An 8,284-nucleotide genomic window follows, 5' to 3' on the forward strand; every position below is an offset into this window, starting at 1 on the left:
TCGTGAAAATGACCAACTGTTTTGCGTTGGAATGCTGACTTCCCCGTCTTCGACCACCCCCCCGAGGTCGTTTCGAAGAAGCAGCTGTTAATACAACCACTGAGATGGGTTTTACTGTCATGTCCCAAAGCATCCCAGAGAAGTACCTATGAGACTTGGAACTGGCAAATAGTTACATTAATTAGTATGGAACAGAGATGAATGATGGGGATTGACACCCTAAATGTGGATCATTCAAATATATTGTGGTAGGTTAATCCTGGCCCAATTAAGAAAGTCTCCAGATGGACAGTCAATGATTAGTCATCTTATGTTACTTCTGCCAGAGCCTGTCCTGTTTAACCACAGGTCTAACTCACGCAAAGCAAACAGTAATGACAAATTAAGTCAGACAAGGCAGATAAGTTGAAGTGCTGACTTGTTGGCAGTATCTTTTAACTCAATGTACAATAGATGCCCACTTGACAGTAAACAATGCAAACCATGCAATCCAATATTTTCTTTATGTTCTGTTCACTTGTCTCAAGATGACTCGGTGCATATTTTTAGATTTCCTTCGACCACCTGCCTCTGTTTGTATATCTCTTCTATGTGCTCAGGGCATAAGCACAGTGTTAGATGCCCTCTAAAATTATCACAGGCATCCTCTTCTGAATCTCAACCTCTCAGCATTGTGATTACTCTTGGAAATGCAATAGGTTGCAGGACATCATTAGACTTTCAGAAATGTAATATGAACAAATAGCTTAGGACTGACAAGGTATACCACAAGAGATACATCAGTTTCTGAATTAGATTCAATAATAATGTAATTCAGTAGCCAATACATACTGTAGAATGTAGATACATAGCGGATGGCATTAGAGACAACAAAACATGTTACATCATTAAGTAAATTAGTATTGTACTCCATGGTATATAAAAGTGGTAGATACTGAAGTGGGAGTTCCCATCTGTCAAATCAAAGCCAGTTCGACCCCAGGCTCTGTTACCACCAGGGGTAACAAGTTCTCAGATCTGTGTGAAACTCCTCAGGCCAGCTAGACTGTAAATGTGCTCCCAGGGATGACTTAACTGGCGAGTCATTTGTGAGTAAGCATTCATCAGCAGTGTATAGACTGGTAAATATGTGTGTGTGTGTGTGTGTGTGTGTGTGTGTGTGTGTGTGTGTGTGGAGGGGGGTGCTGTGTGATTATGACTGGCAGGTAATATTACATTGTTTTCATGATCCTGCAGGTCAGAGCGCAAGCCCCGACAGAGAAGTCCTGGCAAAACAATAACTGCCAGTGAAAATAATAGCCAACCTTTTTTAAAAAAAAAAACTTTTTTTTCAATTTTACCACACATCCCTCCCCAGCCCCTCCAATCCCAAACAGACTTTGAAAAATTATATTGGAATTCACATATGGTTGGAAAGGCAGAGGTCAACAAAGCTTTCATCCCATTGCTTTTAAACCATTTCATCGTGCTGTGAAGGTGTCACTAGAGTTTACTTTCATTAAAACTTATGCTAAAGAAAGTCCGTCAGCAGCATGGTTCAGGACTCCTGTCTCAGCACAGACCGAGAAGGGGGGTTATCCATCCTCCGTTTCACTTTACAACTCCATAAACTCTATTTTCTACAGTACAGATTCAAAGAGCACACTCAATATCCAGCTTTAAATTCATGTGTGAAATGTTATTGTTGTGTCTGAAGACACACTGAAGATCCAAAACAAGCAAGGAAACCAACACACACACACAGGTTTTGATACAGTACCAGGAAACACTCCTCCCCACTCCTCTCCTTTGTAACAGGAGCTGATCACGGAAGCTGTTAATTAGCTCAGCTTTTATTCTGAGGCTGTCAGTTGAAGTTTGAGGATGCCATGTTGTACTCACAAAGGCATTCGGGGCATGAGAATAAGTCTCATCATAAGGTATTAGTTTAATGTTTTCATTTTGGATATTGTAACGGTATAAATAACCACAAGCTCATTTGGAGAAGATTTGATGTAAATAAACAACTAAAAATACCTCTTAGTGTCTAGACAACGTGATGGGTTTCAGAAGAGGCCCCCTCAGGCATTAGGCAAGCTGGAGTTACCAGCAATCAAATTGGACAGTCCCGAAAGAGAAAATGGATCTGTTTACAAAAACTCAACAAGGTTATCTGTTTCTTTATAAGATATGAATCTTCATAGGATTCTTCATATTTATAATGTTAATGCAATGTCCATTGTGAACATGCCGTATTTTGTGCAGCAACAAATATTTGCCCGAAAGCACAGAAAAATGGCATGAAAAGTTTTAACTGTAAATGTAATGTATGAAGAAAAAGATACATAAGATACATACATATGTGTGCACAGATGCATGCTCATACCCACACAAAATAAGTTTAAATGTAGGCTTCTGAGTTATTTCGGTTCACTAGGTCAGACCATATCATGCCAGTTCTCTACTTTTGTATTTAAACAGTCCCTGCCTTGGATGTCATGTTTAAAATAAAGTGGTATAATTATGAGGTGGCTTGACATCCAACATTTCAAACAAACTGTGTGCCTGTAAAACTCAAGACTCTAAAAGAAGTTGACTCTTTCAAAGCCTTTCTGAGAGTTTGTCTTTTTTAAGCAACAGAGAAGACATTTTGCATGTGTCTTTTATGTTTAAGTGCAAACTTTTTGAGAGCCATTTGGTCTGCAGCTTCTTAAGCCTTCCACATTACATATGTCCCAGCAAATGACACATGCTCCAATCCCTATGGGAGAAGTGGATGAAATGTTTGCCATGGTTGTTTAAAACCCAGCCTGTCTCTGGAATGTCTGCTTTTGTTAGAAGGGGACCAGCACATCTTTACCCAGGCAGCAGTAGCTGACTCTAACATGCTTGTGTCCTTGATGTGCCAGACATCAAGGCCACGCCTCTTCAAGTATCAGTTTTTATCTTCCGCTGGGAAATACTGTAGCTGTCACTTTTTTCATCACACCGGGCGTGACCCTATTGGCAATCCTTCTCTAACATGCCTGTTCCACATGGAGATCAGAGAGGCTCAGGGAGCAAAGGCTTTTGTGGCAGTAAGGTTCCTCCTCACAGAGAGTTGTGCGTGTCCGGCCTATCCCTCACCTGGGCAGGCTCTTCCTTTGTTCCCATGGCGCTCACATGAGACTGTCCCGTGGCAGGTGGCCAATAGGAATCAGATCAGTGGACTAGCGTGTTTCCCCATCGTAAGTGCTGCTTTATAAAACATAGTCAGGTTATGATTAGGAGAGAGATTCGATCCATGTGCTCAAAGGGGGGTGGGGGGAGAAACAGGAAACGCTCCAACTAAAATAAGAGGAGACATGAAAATGGCACAATTACAGGGAGGAATGCACCCTCATAGCAATGAAGGCAATGTCTGTATGTCTGTTTTCTTTAGACCAGGGAGGGCTGGTTGTGCTGGTTGGAATGTTTTTGCTATTTTTGTCTCTTTAACTCCATTAGCTTGGTGTTACCGACTGTCTATCAAGTCAGCAGATCGCATCCAGTAAAAGAGATGCGGTGTTTATTTTGTTTAATTATTATCCGGTGTACCCCCGCCCCCCCCTGGTCAGCTCTGAGATATAAGACCACTGCCCTCTGCTGTGGAAGCTTATCTCACTCAGCCCTCCGGAGGGGTGCAGCTCAGATAACAGCCGGATTCTGTCCACCAGATGCCGCAGGATTTATGCCAGGTCTGGGCCGGATCCGAGACGGCTCTGAGCCAGGTCCATTCTAGAATCTGCTACTGCCTGGGAGCGGAACCTCCCCGTGGCCTAGAATGATCCAGGAACTCCCATGGCACTCCCTCCCTTCAGTTGTCATGCCGAGAGGAAATGCATTCCAAATACTTCAGAGGAGGGGTAGAGAGAAAGAGATTCAGAGAGAGAGAGAGAGAGAGAGAGAGAGAGAGAGAGAGAGGTTAGATCCTCCCCAACACACCAACTTCTCTCTTCTCACTCTGCGATACTGTGTCTCACACATGCCCAGCTGGGTCGGACAGTGTAAATGTGATGAAAGTTTAGTTCAAGTACATACTCACTAAGTAGAAAGAGAGGTTCAAATATTTCTTCAAATATTTTAATCGTCATACTGTAAATAGGGGTAAAAATATGCTCAGCCAGAGTGATTATTGGTCCGTAAACATTGACTTCATCACCCTGTGCACAAAAACGTGGCACCGTATTAGAGCATTGAAATATAAATGTCAATTCTGCCTCCAAAGAACCTAAGAACAGGTGTTGTGTACACCTACACTTATCTCATAAATGCATCAGGGGTGACTATGTGTCGTCATGGTCCCAGGATTTTATTGTATCTCATGCTAAATTCGCCAACCCAGGAGGGGGTACTGGACTAATAAGAAGCTACTGTGTATTTGTTGACGTTACAGTAGCTGATTTGGTTGGAAGGAATGCCAATGGACAAATCTTTGGATGCTACTGGGTAGAACTGATCTGGTGTCAGGTAAACTATATTTCACTGACAGACACAAAAACAGGCTTTTGCCAGCAGCCTACCTTGTAATGGTAACACTATCCACAGCTTTTTTATGTCTAAAAATACCCCACACTAAAAGAGCATGTTTTTACATGACAGCTGCGAGTCACCATGACTGCAGTTTCTTGGCCCCCTTTTTCCGTTCTAAGGCCTACTCAAGATCACCCACAAAAACTTAAGGCCCAACACAGCTGTCTTCAACATAGCCGACACAACATGGCCACACACTGCAGGCTGTACCTTAAAGCTGAAGATAGGAACTGTAAACGGCACCTTGAAACGTTGAGATTTCCCCACCTCAAAGTGTCAGGGTATAGCCTTCCCATCTGTGAGACATCTAGATATTATATGTCAGGGTATATGGAGTGATAAAGATCTCTCTGGCTTGTTTGAGGATTATCCCATTCCATAGAAGGGCACGCTCATCTTGGTGGGAGACCTTGCGAGGGTATAGGGAGCCAGAGAGGAGGAGGTTACGTGTGTATGTGTGTGTGTGTGTGTGTCTGTGGAGAGAGCTGCAACCTCATAACCCAAACACTCTACTTTCTCTCTCTCTCTCTCTACCACCCACCATATCAAAACCAGCCCTTTTAGCCGCTGACTGCCCTGGACCTCAGCAAAGCTTACACGCGCCTGGGGAAATCAGCTTCCACTGCGGACACAACTGAGCCTCAGCAGGGGTGCCTAGTCATCCATGGATTTTGAAACGAGAGACGAAGGGGCCGGCAGAGTACAATTTAGTCCGCCCCTCCAAGGTCACGACCTGCGGGGTGAGCACCTCACATCTCATGTGAGAGGGAGGCATTGATTGACTCTGGTTCTCCTGGGTCACCTCTGAGTGTTTGGGTGCAGTTTTACACAAATCCAATCTCTCATGATCGAAAGGTCACGTCTGAACTTTCATCACAGGAAAAGAAGAAAAAAAAACCCCGAACAGAATCATTTCCCCTCGTGTCCTTGCCCTTGGAAAGAAATATTGCTTTTTAGGATCACTTGTCAGTCAGTCAGCAATGACAGCTTAAACAGCAAAGCAGTGTGATACAACCTACCGCAGAGGGTGTATTGAATTCACTTGGCAGTTAGGAAATGCCAAATGGGCATGGCTGATTAGGGTCCCTAATGGCTCGGGCTGGTGTTAGTGACCTGAGCTAAAGTAATCACATGCTTGGGCTGGTGGCACTGTATAAAAAGCTCCGAGCAGAATGTCACCACTGCCAGCCCCCCCACACTTAAGAGGGCCAGCTGATGACGGAGACGGTCTCTCCAGGGGCACACAGATGGCAGAGGCACGCCAGTCAGGCCTGTTGGTTTGTTGGCTCTGAGGGAGGACTAATGGCTTTGCTGTGTGTGTGTGACTGACTGACTGACGGACGGAAGCTGATCTGATCTCCGAGGAGGAGGCCAAGAGAAGGGACTAGACCAGCTCCAGCCCGCCCCTGTCTCAGCTGACCGCAGATTTGGCCTCAGTCTTGTTCCTCACACTAACAAGTTTTTTCCCCTCTGGCTGACTTATTTCTGTGGCCATATTACTGCAAATCAGCACTTATAATCTTCAAAGTCATCAGTAAATGTTTTTTTTTTTATCCCAACCCTGCGGAGTGGGACTTAAGTCTCTTAAAAACAGCACACTGACCTGCAATTGACACCATTCCATCGAAGCTACAAAAAACAACAACAACATTATGTTCATGTTATGTTTATCTGCCAGTTAAAATGCCAGAGCAGAAAAAGTCGCTGAGCAAGCAAACTAATTTAAGTCCATGTGCCCTCTCTTGACCTAATGTATTATCAGTCACAAATGGGGGGAAAAAATCCTGTGCGGTTCCAGACGAGTAACGTTTGAGCAAAAGTTCCCGAGCCGAGCAGAGAGAGTAGAAGTGGAGGGAGGCCACCATGAGAAGAATTTGTTTTCTCTTCGTCCTCCGCTGGCCTTTGCTGTGGGTTGCGCCGCCATGATGGTGAAATACTTGTGGGCTTGTGTGGGCTCCTCCCAAATGTTTGTTTGCGCTCCACTGACACACAGCTGTGGAGGACAAAAGGCATATCTAACGCTGGGATGGGAGGGTACTGGCATCAACCATCAGCCCCATTTCTGCGATCACAGAGAAGAGGGTTGGCACTGGGCACGCAGCTGGTTGAGCCACAACGCCCAAACAAAGCCTTCCTTTGCACCTGGGAAACTCATTCTTGACCATCTCATACTTTTCAGAAAAATATCGCAAATGCACACCAGCCTGATTGGAGTAATTCCTAAGAAGACTGTCCCGAATGAACAAAGTCCTCTTTGAACTGGAAGCTACCCTGGTGTCTGGCACATTTGGCTGGTTGTTGTTTGCACATTCCACACTGGAAGCCAATGAGGGGTGGAGAGTGAATGGTCATTTAGCGGCATATCTTCTCAGTGTGCAGATAAGAGATTCCTTACCTGCAAACGGATCCATGCGTGCTGCTCTACTCTACCCCTCATCCACCCCAACACATGCACATATACACACACACACACACACACAGGGATGGTTTGCTGAACGAGCCTACCGGGCCCAGGGGCCCCTGAAGCTCAAGCCTCTGCGTGAAGTCACTACTATGTTCTCCACCCCTGATATCTGAATAGGGCCCCTCAGTCAAATAACCACGGGTTATGTTATGTAATATGCCCCCACACACACACACACACACACACACACACACACACACACACACACACACACACACACACACAGACACACACACACACACACACACACACCTTACTGCATAAGCTACTGAAATATTTTGATAGGAAAACGTTCACAAGCTGTTTCAGTTGGCTGAAGGCAAGGGCGTAGGTTTGGTCTCAGCTTTGGTGGGGACACATCCACAACTCCTGTTGTCACGAAACCAACATTATTGTTTCAATACAAGTGAAGTGAAGCAAGTGAAGAATCTCGCAAGTGAAGAATCTCGATTTCGATTCTATTGCGATTTTTTAAAATTTGATTTGGTTTGTGTGATTTGTGAGATCATTTACATCAGTGGCAATCATAGAATTTGATTGACCCTACACACACACACACAGAAAGTGATGGTTGTAGGCTAGGTTTCTTTTTCATATTTTGGAATTCATATAAACTATACATTTATATTGATAATTATTCATAGTATTTTATGATCTGCATGATTACTAATAGCTAAACATATTTAGTAATTTGATTAGGCTACATCATATCAATATTTAAATTATTAGGCTACACTTGTCTATATCATCACATTTGGTGTGTAAATCTAATTTAGTGCCTGCCACTTTAAGAGGAACGTGAATGCTGAAAAATAGTTTCGCAAGTGCAAGGATAATGTGGATTCAATGTTTGCTATGTCATTAGATAAAATAAATGTAAAAAAAAAAAAACTAGTCAAAGAAAATCTTTCTGGGATGAGATCATAGAAGAGATAAGTGTCTCGCAATGTTCATTTCTATGAGTATGGAAATGCACCAGTTTATCTTTTATTTCTTTGCATTGTGCAGGCACATTCACAAATACATTAGCCTACATAAACAGAATATAGGAACAGGAAAATGTCTGTGACAATATCCTGGGTAATATCCTAACAGCTAGTGCTATTTTACACAGTAAAATCCGCATTTGAAAGCCTGATCACCAGTTGCCAGTTTGTATGGCTAACTATTTTGCCTAGACTGCAATGAAAAAGCTTCGTATTTTTGTGTGGCAAAGCTGATCTACAAACCACAAAAAGGGGCAAACATGTACATGCTGAAGGGCAAAGGGAATATCACAATGTTTTACTC

This window comes from Alosa alosa, chromosome 11 (genome assembly GCF_017589495.1).
Source record: "Alosa alosa isolate M-15738 ecotype Scorff River chromosome 11, AALO_Geno_1.1, whole genome shotgun sequence".
NCBI lineage: Eukaryota > Metazoa > Chordata > Actinopteri > Clupeiformes > Clupeidae > Alosa > Alosa alosa.